The following is a 19,509-nucleotide window of genomic DNA, read 5'->3' on the forward strand; positions in this document are numbered from 1 at the left end:
TCAGGGGATCATATCATGATGAAAGCATGACACTGATGAATTCTGTGTGCTTCCCTTCTCAGGCCACCTAATAGGAAGGACGGTAGAGTGACGCCCTCCATCAGGGGGGTCCGACATTCCTCAAGCATGAACTTCATGTCTCTTCCCCTGAGACACTGACCTCAAGAAAAGCAGAGCCAATATAACGACTTAATGAAGATCTGTGTCCAGAAAGCTGGGATTGTTTATGCTCTTTAAAGAGGTAATGAGGTGACTGATGAGCAGCAGGGCTTTTAAAGAGAATATATTTGGAATCATTCATCTGTTTGTCACTACATAGTCAGCAATGATTATAATATTGCTATCTTTTGTGATTCATATTTTTTTAAGAATAACAGCAGGATCATTCTACAAAACACTGAATAGCTGATGCCACTTTTATTGTCTTACTATAGACATTTTTCTGAATCTAAAAAATCCAGTAAATTATTATATTTGAACCAGGGTTATTATAGTTTACTAATGTCACAGTCATGTTCTGTTTAGTTTCATCATCATGTTCTGTTTAGTTTCATCATCTTGTTCTGTTTAGTTTCTAGGCATGGTTTTCTTTATCACAGTTGTTACTTGAGTTCTCGTTTATTGTTTGTTGTCATGGTTTCTGATTAGTTACACCTGTTACCTGTTCCATTTTCTCAGTCCAGTGTCATCTTTTTGTTTCCCGTAGTGATGCTCGTGCTGTGTTTGCATACTTTATCACAGCTGAAGTGAAATAAATGCAACATTTGTCAAATACACAGATGTTTCAGAGTTGCTTAACACAGCGTCTGTTTGTACAAGAATAACGTTCAACATAACGTAAGCCTATACTATTTAAATACCAATGAAGTGGGGTCTATGTTTTTTTCATCAGTTTTATTTTGATAAATATGACAGTACAGCAAGAGCAAAATGAGACCAGCCACCGATCGGTCTGTGCAGCACTGCATGAAGTCTGAGGACAAGGGAATCACATGACATAAGAAATAAAACTACAAAATAAAAGTCATGAAAACATTAAAGTGAACTAAAGCCCGAAACCAAACGAATGATCTTATCTGATCTTGAAATGTCAATATCAAATGAAACAACTAATAATTTTAAAAGTGAATCTTTGTCAAAATTTTAGTATTAAATTCTCTTTCTAAAAATCACTTTATAGTTTCATGACCTTGAGCACAAGATTTGTGAAGTCAAATCATACTGTACACCTGTCAACCCTGTTTCATTTCTGATGGTATAATTGTCATGATCATCAGTTTGGAGTGCCCTGGTTAGACACCAGAGGGCACTCCACCACAGACTATTGCATCACTCATAGGACTCCATTTCCCACAACCCTTTGTTCCGTACTCATCACTGTTCATTGCTCACAGCTGGTTCCACTTATGTTGTTTGTTTCTGCCTTCTTATACCCGGTTTGTTTCAGTCAGTTTCATGGATGTTTAATCTATTGTCACCTGCTTTAATAAGCACTCGGTTTTGGTTTTGGTTTTCTTGTTTCATGTATGGACTGTATTCATGGATTTTGACTCGGCCACGCCTGAGCCCTCGGCTGAGATGGCGGCCACGCCTGAGCCCTCGGCCGAGATGGCGGCCACGCCTGAGCCCTCAGCCCATGAGCCCGCTTCAGAGCCTGTTCTAGTCCCTGAGTTCCCTGTCTGCCTTGACACGGCCAAGGAGGTCGTCCATGAGTGCTCTGTCTGCTCTGAGGTGACCACAGAGGTGGTTTCTGAGTTTCCTGTCTTGACACGACTGTAGAGGTCGTTCCTGAATTGTCTGTCTGCCTTAACGCGACTGTAGAGGTCGTTCCTAAACTGTATGCTTGTCCTGTTGCGGCCCTATTGGTCACCCCTAACTTCTCTGTGCTTAAAGGGGTACTTCACCCCTGGAAAGATGAATGTGTATTTAAAATTGGTCATTTATGTAGTAGAAATGTGAAATTATTTTTGAATTTGGAGCTTTCTAGACTGAGAAAAGGCAGAAAATGTATTTTTGACTAATGTGGATGAAAGACAACAACTCCCAGAATGCACTTGTTTTGCTGCCCCTGCGAGGCCACGCCCAAACCACGCCTATCGGTTACAGGCGGAATTACCAGGAAAATTCAAACAACTAGGCTTGCTTTGTTACATATTAATTCTATAAATCGTGAGTTAGTTCATACATTTACAGCGAAATGGTGCTAAATTGCTTTGTACCTGGATGTACACCCAAAACCAGGAAAGGACAAGTAAGTTTCCATCATTTTCCGATTAAGTTAAAGATTTGGAGCGATGTAAACAGTGGCTGCGGGCCATCAAACACCCGAAGTTTGGAGATGACATTGTTATAGAAAACCTAAAGAACCGCAGAATATGTAGTCTCCATTTCAAGAACGAGGACTACGAACCAAATATCCTTGCAATGAAGAGAACCATTCTGAAGGACACCGCGATCGATATTCACTTTCCCAGAGGACGAACAGCCTGGGCATCTGGTACTAAGCGTATTCGCCTAGAGGTAAGACTCGCTGATACTAGACTGATAACACCAGTAGCCTATACAGGTATGTAGTGTTGTAGGTAGCAGTAAAACTGCAAACTTAGCAAAGTAACGTTAGATAGACAATTACATATAAGTTGCATATAAGTTGACTGTTATCAAAGTAAAGCCACTGTTCTGTAAAACTGAGTTAGTCTATTTATCTATTTATGCTAACGTTACCACAAAAGCCTGTTGCTGTATTGGTTGAGATGACTGCAGAGACCGATAAATTTGCGAGATGAACCACTGATGTAGTGCAGACTATAAGAAAATATGTTAAGCTTAAAAATATAATTGACACCCACTTTTGATAAAATCTTTGATCTATGTCCGTGAGTAACCTCAAACGCGCATATGTATGGGCGTGGTGAGAAAATGCGGAACTACCTGCTATTACTGGCTGTAGTTTTATGCCTCTGGCCAAAAAAGCCTCCGATGACGCAAAATATCGGAGGCTTTTTTACAGAATAAAAATGCATAAATCTCTCATCTCGGGCTGATATGAAGGGGGAAAGCACAGTAATTCGAAAATACTAGTGGTATTCTACTAATACAAAGCTTAATGCTAAATCCTAAAGTAACCCTTTAATGTTCCAGTTTTGTCTGCTCAGTTGTGTTGGCCTCTAGATCTACCTGATCCTCATAGAGAGTCTTCAAGCCCGTCTGCTCTGCTGAGGTGGTCGTCTGCGCCACCTTGGGGTTCTTCAAGCCCATCTGCACTGCTGTGGTGGTCATCTGCGCTACCGTGGAGGTCTACAAGTCTGTCTGCATGGCTGTAGTGGTCCTCTGCTCCACTGTGGGGATCTTCAAGCCCGTCTGCACTGCTGTGGTGGTTGTTTGCACCTCCGTGAGGATCTTCAAGATTCTCTGCACTGCTGTGGTGGTCATCTGCGCCACCGTGGGGATCTTCAAGCCTGTAAATCTCATGATCACCAGTTTGGAGTACCCTGGTGGGGCACTCCACTCCGGACTATTGCATCACTCATAGGACTCCATTTTGCCACAACCCTTTGTTCCGGACTCATCACTGTTCATTGCTCACAGGTTCCACTTATGTCGCGCGTGTGTGGGTGGTTTTTTTTTTTTTTTTTTTTTTTTTTTTTTTTTTTTTTTGCCGCCTTTTATACCTGGTTTGTTTCAGTCAGTTTCATGGATGTTTAATCAATTGTCACTTGCTTTACTGCGCACTCTGTTTTTGTTTTGGTTTTTGTCTTCTTGTTTCATGTATGGACTGTATTTATGGATTTTGACTCTTGCCTGGCTGTAGTATAATTTTGGTTATCTCTGAATAAAGCTGCACGTGGATCTACCTCAAGTCTCAGAGCTCCGTGACAAATATATCCTAACACAAATATTTGTTCATTTAGCTTTATTTGGTATGCAATTCATTAACACATAAAAACATTTGTCTGATAGAATATTTAAAACCAGTCCTTTAAAAATCACCTTTTGAAACATTATGAAAATGACCTAACGGTGAGATGTTGACATCCCTCTTCCTTTACCCATAATGCCTGCTGATTGCAGTGTTTCAGGGTTTTTTTTTTTTTTTTTTTTTTTTCTCTCTGAGTTCTAAAGCCCTGCGAGAGATCAAACAAAGTCATCGCCATCTCCGCCTGCAGTCTGATCCCTCTGCGCTGTGGAGTACTGTCAACAAACAGCAAATCTGCCGTTACAAACCCAAATTAGCACGGCACTGCCTCCCGAGCTTATCACAGCACCATGTACATCATGTGTGTATTTGCATGTTATGATTAAAAGTGACATCTTTATTGGGTATGAATAATAACAAGCCAGGATTTTCCAGTGATTTCTGACTGCTTTTATGTTCCCAAGAGTTCATGGAGTTCATTTTCATGTGAACTCGCTCTTTCTATCATATGAATAAAGAATGAATGATTATTTTTGTGCTTTTGACTGTTGTGTCCCATTTAATTTTCTCTTTAAGCATCTTACTCTCCCTGCTGTCTTGAATAAAGATATATGAAGACAATATAATGCTGAAAACCTTTCACTACAGACCATAAAATACAGACGTACTGTTACTGATCCACACGTCAGTTGCGTAATGTTTGCATCACTTGTCCCAGACACATAATTTTGATTTCACACTCCTCTGCTGTCTTGCGCTGTCCTTGGCACTTTTTATGTTTGATGGGAACAGTTTCATCTGCAAACATTTTTTTTGTTTGTTTTTTTTTGTGGCCAAAGGAACCATATTAGTCAATCTCAACAAACACTCTGTTCACCATGTGTTGTGTACCTAAGAACATGCAGATATATTTATCACTTTCCACAAATAAGATAAAAAATAATGCCAGAAACTCTAAAAAATAAAGATCGATCTTTCTTTCTTTCTTTCTTTCTTTCTTTCTTTCTTTCTTTCTTTCTTTCTTTCTTTCTTTCTTTCTTTCTTTCTTTCTTTCTTTCTTTCTTTCTTTCTTTCTTTCTTTCTTTCTTTCTTTCTTTCTTTCTTTCTTTCTTTCTTTCTTTCTTTCTTTCTTTCTTTCTTTCTTTCTTTCTTTCTTTCTTTCTTTCTTTCTTTCTTTCTTTCTTTCTTTCTTTCTTTCTTTTCTTTCTTTCTTTCTTTCTTTCTTTCTTTCTTTCTTTCTTTCTTTCTTTCTTTCTTTCTTTCTTTCTTTCTTTCTTTCTTTCTTTTTCTTTCTTTCTTTCTTTTCTTTCTTTCTTCTTTCTTTCTTTCTTTCTTTCTTTCTTTCTTTCTTTCTTTCTTTCTTTCTTTCTTTCTTTCTTTCTTTCTTTCTTTCTTTCTTTCTTTCTTTCTTTCTTTCTTTCTTTCTTTCTTTCTTTCTTTCTTTCTTTCTTTCTTTCTTTCTTTCTTTCTTTCTTTCTTTCTTTCTTTCTTTCTTTCTTTTCTTTCTTTCTTTCTAACAAATGATCAGTGAAAGTGATGTGTAGCCAAGTATGGTGGCCATACTCAGAATTTGTGCTCTGCATTTATCCCATCCAAGTGCACACGCACAGCAGTGAGCAGTGAAAAAATACCCAGAGCAGTGGGCAGCCATTTTTGCTGCAGCAACCAGGGAGCAGTTGGGGGTTCAGTGCCTTGCTCAAGGGTCTCACCTCAGTCATGATATTGAGGGTGGAAGAGAACACTGTACAAAGCGATTTATATGATGAACAGACTTCATTAAGGCTTTTATTCACATATAAACATTGATCAGCTAACAAAAACAGAAGCTCAACCATACTTGCTTGATGTGCGAGAACAAACCTCATTGGTTCTTGCGGAAGCTCAAACGTGCTGCGTAACACATGAGAATGAACCTCAATGGTTCTCGCACGTCAAGCAAACATACTTGAGCTTCTGTTTACCATTACTGATGTGTGCATTGATGAATGTTTATATGTGAATAATAGCCTAAATTAAATCTGTTCATCACATAAAGCAATTGAGCCTCTTCAAAAAAATTGGACTAAACCAATCACTTCATATGGATTAGTTTTCAGATCACTTTATCTTTATTTATTTGGATTTATTCATACTATATAGAACATACTTTTTTAACAGTTGTGAAGTTTTGATCCAAATGCAGTACCTACTATACAGTATGCGATTTCGAACGCAGCAGTAATGTTTCCTTTTTAGTCATGCTGCCTAGTTCATGTCATGTGATTTCCCCGTTTCCCTCATGTGATCCTGTCATATGCTTACCCTGTTCATTTGATCTTGAAATGTGTTTCCTTTGGTTCATGATCGGTTGACGATCGACTGATCGGTGCCTGACAATGCCTGTACTTTTCTGAGCAGGCACTTTCTCCCAAGTGTCTTTGAAATGTGTGTGGAGAGCAAATGGTGGTAGCGCTCAGTGGGGGAGCCAGACATTATGGAGTCTGCATGGTTGAAGGGTCGGAAAAGTAACTTTGTGAGTAACAATTGTGTGCTTGATCGATTCAGATGCTACAATTGTGTCATTTTTATCAAAATAAAGCTCATAAAAAATATAGAACCACTTTATTGGTATTTAAATAGTTTAGGCATGTGTTGGGTGGCACGGTGGCTCAGTGGTTATTGCTGCTGCCTCACAGCAAGAAGGTCCCCAGTTAGAGTCCTGGTTCGAGTCCCCAGGAGTCCTTTCTGTGTGGAGTTTGCTTGTTGTCAGCGTGGGTTTCCTCCAGTTACTCCGGTTTCCCCCCACAGTCCAAGACATGCAGCAAGAAGGTCCCCAGTTAGAGTCCTGGTTCGAGTCCCCAGGAGTCCCTTCTGTGTGGAGTTTGCTTGTTGTCAGCATGGGTTTCCTCCGGTTACTCTGGTTTCCCCCACAGTCCAAAAACATGCAGGTTAGGTGAATTGGACAGTCAAAATTGTCTGTTTGTGAGAGCCCTGTGATGGACTGGTCATCTGTCCAAGGTGCTTGCCTCTGGCCTAGGAAACTGGGATATGGCTCCAGCGCTATGACCTTAGAAGGTCTTATAAGGAATAGAGAGAGCCTTATGTTGAACATTATTCTTGTAGATATGGAGCTGTATTAAGTAGTCCATAAAATATTACATGAAAATGTTTCTGTTGCTTCATGAAAACGTCTGAAACAGCTGTGTATTTCTCAAATACTGCATCTAATTTTCTGACTTCATGTCTCCGTTTTCAACTCCTCCCCATATACAACTGGCAGATCTCGCCCGGCGGTAGAAGCCTGTGTCAGAAAGCTTAAAAATGCTGCTTTCGGAGGATGCATTCCAAGACAGAAAGGCACCAAGGCAAGTCTGAATCCAAAGTTAGCTTCACTTGTGTCCTGAGATACCTTCATCTGATCATTTTTTGAAGGCAGCATAGATGTATCCTTCACTGCCTTTCATATCCCACATCCTATGAGTTCCATTCTGTGACAGTTAAGCTAAAAAATAAAGATGGCATTTGAAAAATGTGGTTGGTGGTCAGTTTGTGTGTAAAAGTACGGTTTTGGCCAACATTTTCCACTTTTGATGTCATTTCTAGAGAGAAATTAATATTGTAGTAAATATTTGCTTAGTTCTAATAGATCACTGAAGCGCTCTCTATTTTGTTGTAGATCATTAAACCGTTATGCTAAAGCAGGCCCGGCGCCACAAGGGGGCAAAAGGGGGCATTGCCCCCTCAGATCTCATTTGTGCCCGCTCAGTTTAAATTTTGCCCCCATTCACTCCCAATTTTATCCTTTAACGCGTGCGATCACACCGATGTGATTAAACATTCAGTGCGTCACTGCTAAATTCAAACCTGCTTTCGCACTGCTGGCGCTGAGCCAGAGATGGACGCGCTCTATGCTTTTCATATTTTACAACTATTCAGTGTTTTCAACCACATAATGTTTATTTGAAGTTTCAGACATTTAAATAGACATTTAAATTAAGTACTAGCCTAGGCTATAGCCTATATAAAAAAAGACATTTATAGTTTGTTAAATGCAAACACCAAACACTGATATGTAAGCTGAAATAATCCTTTCGATTATAATTTGTTATTTTTTCTATTGATATCAGATAGCCTACATATGAAATAATGAAGTTGGCTCTTTTCTCTCAGTTCACTTACGTTTATGTATTTCGGGAAAAATTGATGAATTTAGGTGATGTAAATCTGACTGATCCTCTGTTTTATGAACATGATCATTATAAACAACAAAATACATTCACTTCCACATATTTGAAAATCGGAATATATCAATAATTCATGATATAGTTAACAAGTTTGTGAATATTTTAAATAAAAAAGGAAAAACGAAATAAACGCGATATCCTACCTGTCATAGGGCCTAGTGTGGCAATGGGACATTCTAAAACGCTTAAAGTGAAATAAGCTTAACGTGGCTTGTAGCCTAGGACAGTGATATTAACAGACCAAACTCACTAGACATTGTACTAATAAATACTATGTACAGGTAGGCCTACAAAAAGTCCCGAATGATCTCAACGCGTTTAATAACACGTTAAGCCTTTTCCTCCCATAGAAAACAGTTATAGAAAATGCTTAAAGTGGCTTGCCTATTAAGAAAGACATTGATATTAACAGACCAAACTCACTAAACATCATACTTATAAAGTAGAAAAGCAGTTGAGCCCAGAATTTGAACGCAACGTGTTTAAATTCATGAGCGTTTTCCTCGTAGAAAACTGTTATAAAGAAAACGTTTAACGTCGCTGAAAGGATTAGTCAACTTTTAAATAAACTTTTCCTGATAATTTATTCACCCCCATGTCATCCAAGATGTTCATGTCTTTCTTTCTTCAGTCGAAAAGAAATTAAAGTTTTTGATGAAAACATTCCAGGATTTTTTTCCATATAGTGGACTTCAATGGGCACCAAACAGTTGAAGGTCAAAATTAGTTTCACTGCAGCTTCAAATTGTTCTACACGATCCCAGATGAGAAATAATGGTCTTATCTAGTGAAACCAAAAAAACCTGAAATTTTATACATTTTAACCAGAAATGTTCATCTTGAACTAGCTCTCTTCTTCTTCTCTATTAGAACTCCAGCAGTGTAGACACTGCTAAGTGTATTACTGCCCTCTTCAGGTCAAAGTTTTGAACTAATTTTTATATGCAATATGCTAGTTCAATAGTATATAACAATTAGTTCAAACTTTGACCTGTGGAGGGCAGTAATACGCTTAGCAGTGTCTACACTGCTGGAATTCAAATAGAGAAGAAGAAAATGTTCAAATGTTCAAGATGAACACTTCTGGTTAAAACGTATAAAATTTCAATTTTTTTTTTCAGAAAATGAGCAATGGTTTCACTAGATAAGACCCTTATTTCTCATCTGGGATCGTGTAAAACAATTTGAAGCTGCACTGGAACTAATTTTGACCTTCAACTGTTTGGTGCTCATTGAAGTCCACTATATGGAAAAAAATCCTGGAATGTTTTCATCAAAAACTTTAATTTCTTTTCGACTGAAGAAAGAAAGACATGAACATCTTGGATGACATGGGGGTGAGTAAATTATCAGGAAATTTATTTATAGGTGGACTAATCCTTTAATGTAGCATAAGTGATATTAAAAGTTCAAATTCGGCACAAACCAATTTTTTTGTATATTATGCTTTAATATAGTATTTACTAAGTTTGGTCTTTTAATGACACTGTATTTTTTATGAGAGCAAAACACTTAGCCTAATTAAATGTGTTGCGTTCATATTCTGGGCTCATCTGCCCAAATTTACAGATAATAGTCACATTAAACACTACAAGTCTCACAGTTACTTATTTTTTTCCCCAAAACAAATAAAATAAATTGACTTTAACATAGGGTGACCATATGCACCATTCTCCCAGGACGGGTCCTGTCCAGGATTTCTAAATTGCCTAAAATGGCTCGAGCCCTTGCCTCTTTAATTGTGAAAGTGGTCATATCAATGTGCCCCCGGAACGCGATTTAGGAACGCGATTTCTACACGGAGGTCTGTGCAAGCCACTGTTCTTATTGACATTCTTCATGCAATGCATTAAAATGTTGTCGTATTTGCAATGCTTTGACCGTTCTCTGTAGATCCAGCCTTCTTGCAAGCCACGATCAGTTGATTATGTATAATGCATGCTATTGGTCAAATTATTTCAGTCATTACCTTCCGCAAATATGAAAACAAAACCAAAACTGGGACATTTTATGCAATTTTATGCAAATCCTGGACAGGACGCGTCCTGGGAAAATGGCGCATATGGTCACCCTACTTTAACAGAGTCTTACCATATAGTCACATGCAAAGCATGCTGGGAGCTGAATCCGCTGAAAAGGCTAATGTTTCACTTTTTTTTTTTTTAAATTAAAGTTTAATAAAAAACAACACTTTTAATAAAAAACAACACTTTTAATTGCAAATCTTGTTTACTTGCATCTAGTTAACTTTAAAGAAACGGTGAGGTTAACTTCTTAGACCACATTAGCTGACCATGATTACCAAGTTTTTGGGAGATTAATTAATTACTTTGAGGCAACTTTTAATTAATTATCTGGAGACAATTAATTTGAGGCAAAATGTACTCAAACTCGTATATCCAACTTGTTCAAGTTACAGTGTAGTCTTCAAGGAGAAAAGCCGTTTAGTCTACCCCTCCCTCTGAAACCCCGCAGATCTAACTTCCGAAAGCTTTTCCAGCTATTAAGACAAGAATCAGGAAGATCATTACAGAGCACTAATCGCTCCAGTGAGTCCATCTGAGGAATTTGCCCCACAAAAGAACTCAAATCATTTTCCAGCAGCTTCCCAAGCCTTTTTGCCCCATGACAAAGATTGAGCTATGAATGCGTCAACATAAACTACTCAAACAAAACAGATTTTGTGGTAATTAAAATATCAATGAAAACAAGAAACATTTTACAGCATAATAGAAATGAGATGGAGCATGACATTATTCTCGGTGGAGATTTTCTCTCATATTAGACTTTTAGCTTTATTTTCACTCCATGCAGTTAATGAACCCCTCTGAATGACTTCCGAAGTTTCTCCAGGGGAAATATATCTGCATAATGTGGACACTTTGCTGTTTCTTTGTGTGTCATCAAAGAAATTGTATGTCGTACCCTGAGATTTTATCACCATGAGAAAATGATAAGTTCTTCATTGCAATCTTGATCAGTTACTGTATGATCAGGGAGCCTTATGTCCTTCAGATGTTCTGGATCCTTTCAAATGCTCTTTTCCCTTCTCACCTAGCAGAATTTGAAATGGGAAGCTGCTTTATTTAAGTGACTCTGACAGTTTCTTATACATCTCTCTGTCCTCAAAATAATTTTTTACATTGACTTATGAGTGACCTCGGAATTTGCATTAAACACCCTCTGGAATATCGAAACAGCATATTAAATAGCAGGGAAAGAGATAGAAAGAAATTTTCCCTCCACCCCTCCACCAAACAGATCTCACCCTCAAAAAGACTTAAACCAATAGGAATAGTAGAACAAGAATTTCTAGAAAGGCATGAAATGTATCATTAATTAGCACTAAACACTAATTCAGAATATATGTGTGAGTATGTTTTGTTTTCTGAGTATACATTCAACACAGTTCAAAGATGTCATGCTACACCCCCACCCCCCATTTTCACACTATACATGTGGTAACCTTTAACTGCAACCCTTAAGCCAAACATTGGCCAAAGACCAGCGCTGCTAAGATGTTTTACTCAAAATATCATTCTATGGTGGATAAAACAGTTTCTTGGAAACTGTAAAGGCATGAGCGAACAGATTCAGTGTTGTGTAATTGTAATTCTTTCAATCTTACCCATTCTCAGACATTAGTAATTTGTCCTCTCCACAACCTATGATTATTGTGGTTAATATTTATGTAACATCCTTCTTATAATTAAATAAACCCTCCTGGACCAACTAACACCGTAACTAGGCTAAACTGGAGTGAGATTTTGCCAGTGTTTCACCACCAACTATCCAGATAATAGTTAATTAACGAGTTCGTTTGCCCATATAATCTTTAGGGTATTAGGTTAGCTAATTTGGCTTGCTGTCCACTGAGGAGGGGCTCGATGAAGCATCTTCAACACGAGCTCTGATACAACCCATCCCCCCCCCCCACCCTTGGACGAGGATTCAGTTCAGAACTACAAACACGAGTAAAAAGTGTTAAAAAACTACAAAACATGGCGGATATGCGCGATCGACGCTGAGAGGTTTGAGTGACTAATAATCAGTTCAACCTGATAGAAAATATTTATTTAATGTTATCTGTGTTACTTTTCATCTGCAAATACCAATGTGGACTTTTATAAATATCAGAATGGCCATTAACTTTTAAATGCATCATTATGCATTAATATGAGGAGAGTTTTCCACATGAAAGCCCCGCGATTGCAGATCAACGTGCTGCATTTCACTCTGATACGGTAGGAAATTAGCTAAATGAAATGTGGAGGATGTAAGATGATTGACAGGCCAGTTTACGGTGACAGGATGCGACAGAGAGAAAAGACGCGATTGTATGACGTGATAGTATGTCCCAAAGCTTGTCTACTCTTTTGCTACACACTCAAAAGTAAGTACTTTTTGTTCACAAAAAGAGTACATACTTTTAGGGCGTAGTATAAGTAGGCGAATTGGGACGCAGCATCTGATTCATTTAGGAGCGAAAAACGAAATTGAGTCATTGAATCGTGATACCAAATAATTGAATCGTGACACTGACTCGTTCGGGAACAAAACATAAACAGCACTGCTGTGTTGTTGGTATTGTAAAACTTGCAACGGTTCTTCTGTTGCTTTGTCTTGTCTTAACTGTCTTCGTTGGTGAATCAGACTGACAATGTTGTGTCTACAATGTAAGTTACTCTATATTTTTGTTTATTGAACTGTTTGTATAGAACCGATATTAAACAATCGTGCTGTGTGTAACTGGAATGGACCAAGCCATCGTTGCTACAGTAGGTCTACTTTTCAAAATTCGTAATGGAGGCTTGGACAAATCTTTTGAACTAGCAACATGGATACTAGCAGTTCCTTATATTGGCTTTATGCTGCCTTCTCGTGCTATTGGATTATTGATAAATCGTGATTGCGAGCTCATGGCATTCAAGTTTTGAAATGGGAGGGCGTTCATTTGCAATTTTTACCTGGGAAACTCGTATTTACAATTATTCCTACAGCAAGTGAAGGCAGCGTTAGTACACTCCTTCCTTCCTTACTGTTTGTTGTCACTTGCTCATGTGACATTGTTTAATTAATTTCAATACTGTAAATGATTTCACTGCTTGACTGTAACAGCGTATGCCATTCTGAATGCATGCATTTCAGTTGTAGCAAAAAGAAGCAGTTAAATGTAATTTGAATTTAAGGAAGTACTGGAATTACACTGCCCTCCAAAAGTTTGGAAACACACCTGGCAAAGTGTGGTTTTGGATGATATCAGCATAAATCCTTGTCATTTTTTGGTGCAAATACATTAAAGTAACTTGACATTATCATTGAAGACCAGCAATAATAATTTTCATTTTGATTACATAATAATGGCAATATATACATGTCAAAGTCAGACATGCCCCTTTGCCAGCTGTGATGCCTGGTTACTGGTTTAAATTTGGCCCAGGTTTGTAAATATTTTTGGGTCAGCACACCATAATAGCTTCAACAATTGATTGCCAATTAAGTTTAGAATACAATGAACCAATTAGAACCCAGTTTAGGTCAGATAGCTGCTAATGGTGGATATTTCGAAAATTTACGTTTTTTCTATGTATAAACTGTTCATGTAATAAAATATGTTTTCGTAGTTTGTGTTGTCCCTTATCAGTGCAAAATTATCACAAATTAAAAAGTATTCATGCCAATATTGTCCAAACCCCCACTTTTCTAGGGCCTTTTCCAAACTTTTGGAGGAAAGTGTATACAAATTAGTATTTAATTTTTTTTTTTTAAATAATTAATTGCAGATCTTATACTATTTGCATTTGTATTGTTTCTATTTAAAACAAGATGTAAGCACATACATTTTATTTTTTTATTGTTTCTTTCTCATACTTTTCTCAATTTATTCTTTTCCTCCCCATTTGCAAAATTTGGAAATAGTTAGCCTGGACATAGTAAATCCTAAATAATATAGGTGTTAGTTGTAATGATGAGGTTTTGCGCTGGCAGTCTTCTCCCCTTTTATGTGCATCTGTGTTTAATGTCATGGGGTCAATGTTAAATTCTGGATCCAGTATTGTTGGTCTCAGGTTATTTGTCATGGTCCCAGGATTCATGAGTTGTAAATAGAAGGTAAAATCATCTCTCTAATTCCTCAACCTGGTCCTGATTTATGTGTTTGTGTACATTTGTGACACATGATATGGGTGCATGCCCTCTACCTTCTAACACTATGAGAACCGCTCTCAGGACAGGACAGTGAAAAGCACTTTGACCTTTCAATAAAGAAAACTGCTTTAGTGCAGATGAAGTCCCATTGTGGGATGCTGACAAATTGGAGCTGATGTTTTTCAGTATGCTCTATTAAAATTGCTTTGCTCTGAAATGACATTGCAGTATCAAGTTGGGTTGAAGGGGTCACTGAAAACATCCAATGTTGACACACGGTTCTGCCGTAACCTTAGCAGCCTGGTCTAAGTGAGGCAGACGGCTTTTCTGAGCTGTCTCGCTGGCAGCTAGTGTCCTATCTAATATTCATCATTGTTGCAAAACCTGGCCTTTGCTGTGTGAGAGGAAGTATTGATTCCACTGCTGAGCAGGCTGGCATTGAGGTGGCATTCTGAAATGAGCAAACAAAACTAGTGAAACGGCACTGATTTTTTTTTTTTCTTCAGATGAGCCACAGTGATATGCAATCAAAAAGGGCAGACAACTGTGTCTCAACGACAAACCTGGGAAGCATTCTGCAGGCAGGGAAATAGCTTGTTGCCTTGTGGGAGAAGCCCTGGCCAGTCAAGCAAGTAAGGCGACCAATAAACGGAAGTAAAGTTCAGGCGGCACTCCAGGGTACGTCTAGAGTTTCCACCACATTGTTTCCTGACTGACATTGAAAGGCAAATCAGAGTTTAGGAACAGCTGTCAGCACTCTTCTGTAGGGTAAGCAGTAAAATATGTGTTTTTCCTGACAACTCATCTGCAGGAACAAAACAAGGTGCTTCTATTTATTTAATTCAGACCTTCCATTAGTACAAGAAACTAACCCAGGCTCACTGGACAAACACGCCTTTAGAGACATTTCTTCTAAATATTACGTAGCTTCTTGCATGTTTCGCAACCAGCCCAGTCTCATTAGAAAAACGTACCTGTGGTAACATTTTTGCAAAACGAAAATGCATAGTGCCATGTACAAACCCGATTCCAAAAAAGCTGGGACACTGTACAAATTGTGAATAAAAACAGAATGCAATGAAGTGGAAGTTTCACATTTCAATATTTTATTCAGAATACAACATAGATGACATATCAAATGTTTGAACTGAGAAAATGTATCATTTTAAGGGGACAAATAAGTTGATTTTAAATTTCATGGCATCAACACATCTCAAAAAAGTTGGGACAAGGCTATGTTTACCACTGTGTGGCATCCCCTCTTCTTTTTATAACAGTCTGCAAACGTCTGTGGACTGAGGAGACAAGTTGCTCAAGTTTAGGAATAGGAATGTTGTCACATTCTTGTCTAATACTGGCTTCTAGTTGCTCAAATGTCTTAGGTCTTCTTTGTCACATCTTCCTCTTTATGATGCGTCAAATGTTTTCTATGGGTGAAAGATCTGGACTGCAGGCTGGCCATTTCAGTACCCGGATCCTTCTTCTACGCAGCCATGATGTTGTAATTGATGCAGTATGTGGTCTGGCATTGTCATGTTGGAAAATGCAAGGTCTTCCCTGAAAGAGACGACGTCTGGATGGGAGCATATGTTGTTCTAGAACTTGGATATACCTTTCAGCATTGATGGTGCCTTTCCAGATGTGTAAGCTGCCCATGCCACAAGTTGTTCGCAACACTTTCAAAATGAAATGTTCAGCGAGTGGCACTAAAAGCAGTTTTATCAAAAACCTTTGAACCTGGCAATGGTCCTGTAAGTGGTTCTAGAAAGTTAATGCTCTATCATGTTTGAAAAGAGCATACTACCTACACTAAACCTTACACTAAACCTGATAGTGTTAACAAAAGCAAACATGAGATAATGCATTTTCGGAATCAAATTTCTGGAAGTATTCCTGAGCCCATGTTGTGAGTTCAATTACAGTAGCATTCCTGTATGTGATGCAGTGCTGTCTAAGGGCCCGAAGATCACAGGCATCCAGTATGGTTTTCCGGCCTTGACCCTTACGCACAGAGATTGTTCCAGATTCTCTGAATCTTTGGATGATATTATGCACTGTAGATGATGATAACTTCAAACTCTTTGCAATTTTTCTCTGAGAAACTCTTTCTGATATTGCTCCACTATTTTTTGCCACAGCATTGGGGGAATTGGTGATCCTCTGCCCATCTTGACTTCTGAGAGACACTGCCACTCTGAGAGGCAGTGTCTTTTTATACCCAATCATGTTGCCAATTGACCTAATAAGTTGCAAATTGGTCCTCCAGCTGTTCCTTATGTGTACATTTAACTTTTCCGGCCTCTTATTGCTACCTGTCCTAACTTTTTTGGAATGTGTATCTCTCATGAAATCCAAAATGAGCCAATATTTGGTATGACATTTCAAAATGTCTCACTTTCAACATTTGATATGTTATCTATATTCTATTGTGAATAAAATATAAGTTTATGAGATTTGTAAATTATTGCATTCCTTTTTAATTCACAATTTGTACAGTGTCCCAACTTTTTTGGAATCGGGTTTGTACGTTTCGTGACAGTTTCAATGTGAAATGTCCACTGAGTGGCATTAAAAGCATGTTCAGTTTTTTTCCGAAACAGATGAACGTGAATATGGTACGTTTTTATTACGTTGGTTTTATACGTATCACTGCAGATCTGATTTGAAATGTCCGGTGAGTGGTGCTAATGTTCCATTCCATTTAAAAATAGTGCACCACAAACACTAGACCTAAACCTACCCAATAGTGTTAACAAAAGCAAATGTGACATAAAAACCATTTGTAATCATGCCATTTTAGCTTGTTTTTGATCTCTCATCTTTGAGCTCTTTTACCATGACTAGTCTTTCACGGGATTCGTACCCAAGCCTACCAAGCAAACTTTTGTCAGAAAAGCGAAACATATGGAGCTGGTTAAGCGATGCAAAGTCCAAAATTTATTTGTTTACAAATTATGCATTACAAATTATCTGCGTTTTGAGATCATAACATAATATTGTGCAAGGAGATGTGAAAGCAAGTCTTTATTAATCCATAATCTGACCCTGTAATCATAGCTGTGTATGAAAATGATTTAAGTGCTTGCTGTTTTACTGCCTCTAGTGTTCATTTCTGTTAGAAACTGCAGTGATATGCACGTATTGGTACGTATTTTGTGACTTGCAAAAATGTTCCCACAAGTTGTTCGCAACACTTTCAAAATGAAATGTTCAGCGAGTGGCACTAAAAGCAGTTTTATCAAAAACCTTTGAACCTGGCAATGGTCCTGTAAGTGGTTCTAGAAAGTTAATGCTCTATCATGTTTGAAAAGAGCATACTACCTACACTAAACCTTACACTAAACCTGATAGTGTTAACAAAAGCAAACATGAGATAATGCATTTTCGGAATCAACCGTGCCATCAGGTCTTTGATCGTGACTCGTGTTTCACAGGACTTGTACCCAAGCACTTTAAATGGCAAGTGCAGTGCTGTATCAGGTGAGATACTGAGCATGTCTAGTCTGTCAGAAAAGCCAAACATATGGAGCTGGTTATGTGCTCCAACGAAAAATATTAAAATTCAGAATCTAAAAATGTATTAGTTAACAAATCATAGACAATGGTAAAAATGTTTTGAGTTCATAACATAGTATTGTGCAAGGAATTGCGTGAAAATAAGTCTTAATTTTTTAATATAATCTGCCCCTGTATCTGAGCCTGTTGCAGAAAATGTGTTGACACAATCCAAATTTATTGACTTTGCCTTGCATCTTCCTTCACAGTGAGTCAGGATTTTTGGAAATGGTGGTCTCCTTTAATAGTATACTCTTTAAACCAACCATGTAATCTTTGACTTTACTAACAACCCAATGCATATTTGGTTGTTTTCCTGGCAGTGCACTGAACAAGCCACGTCACATCAAAGCTTCATTAAAGATGATTTCTAGCATGGCGTCTCTGTTTAAATAGGGGCGATGCTGTTCAATAAAAATCAATGATGCATGTGGTATGAACATCGACATTGATGGAGCCACTTTGCATCCTTGTCTGTAATTTTGGAAGGTCAAGTTGCCTTGTCTGATCAATGGCTGAAGAGCCTGGCAGTCTAACCTTTATTACCTTATATTCTGGATCATCACTGCCTTCCTGTTTGATACAAATTGAAGCATCTTAAGCAAAAATCTCATGGTGCCTACAGTTTATGCTGCATTAGAGAGTGCAGCAAATCCATTGATTTCAGCATGGATAGTATGTTGCAATGACATACTGTAGAGCAAAAATGCGAACAGTGGTTGTGGCAGCGATGCTCCAAATTTGGAAAATGCAACCAAAAGTTGAGAAATTATCATGTAGACATTCATTGACCAATGAGAATTTAAGAGAGCTGGGTTCAACTCTGTCTTTGGAGATCAAGTTTGCTGCTTTAATGATTGCTTCAAATGCATTGCACAACTACTAATTTTTACTAATCATCCAGAAAAGTAGTTAACAACTTGGTCGGTAAAACTTTATTTTATGTAAATAACTGGCAATACTCCATGCACCATATAGTCTTTACTGTTTTTGGTGAGTTCAGCACTATGTCAGGGGACAGTTTCTGAGTTTTGCTTGATGTTGTCGTGATCGGCAAAAAACAGCCATGGCCCACTCGCATAAAGTTTCTGTCAGCTGCTGGGTTGCACCTGATTAGTTTCAGAGCAGTTTGCAATTTTTGGCTTTTATGTGAACTCGGACTATGTTAGATGTCCAAAGTAGCAGTGTGGTTTCCTTAAGACATGTTTTGTAAATGCAAAACACTCCGGGTTCACTTTATTTTCACTGTTGAATAATTTCAAAATTTATTTGATAGTCACAGTTTGCTATAAAAAAATGAAATGCAGCTGGGACACAGTTTGCGGAAGGAAAATGTCCCCCTTGTTTTGCAGTGTGTCATGTGATCACATTAGATAGCGCAATGAATGTATACAATAGTGTGGGTATTGTTTATGTGGTTGCATTATGAATGGGATGCTACATTTTAGTCAAAATTTGTTGGCTATTGACTATCTTCTATACATTTCAACTTAAAAAAAGATTTCCCCAGGAAATAGACAACAATGAACCTGCCATCCTCCATGATTCTTATTCTTTAGGACAATAAAGCATGTGAACGTGACAGACTTGTAATTACGACTTCAGAAGGGGAAGTAGGAAATTTTCGATAGCATGAGAAGACGATAATAGACCCAGCACGTTGACCCC

The 19,509-nt window shown here is 38.1% G+C and overlaps 1 long non-coding RNA gene across 1 annotated transcript in view; it reads left to right on the top strand.

Moving 5' to 3' along the window:
* Window positions 1–12,541: 12,541 nt before the first annotated feature.
* The window catches only part of LOC125269895, a 69,311-nt gene continuing 62,343 nt past the window's right edge, over window positions 12,542–19,509 (top strand). The window contains exon 1 of the long non-coding RNA XR_007185212.1: window positions 12,542–12,815. This is a non-coding gene — a long non-coding RNA (uncharacterized LOC125269895). The remainder of the gene's footprint in view (window positions 12,816–19,509) is intronic.

The sequence above is a fragment of the Megalobrama amblycephala genome, linkage group LG6, assembly GCF_018812025.1.
Source record: "Megalobrama amblycephala isolate DHTTF-2021 linkage group LG6, ASM1881202v1, whole genome shotgun sequence".
Classification (NCBI taxonomy): Eukaryota; Metazoa; Chordata; class Actinopteri; order Cypriniformes; family Xenocyprididae; genus Megalobrama; species Megalobrama amblycephala.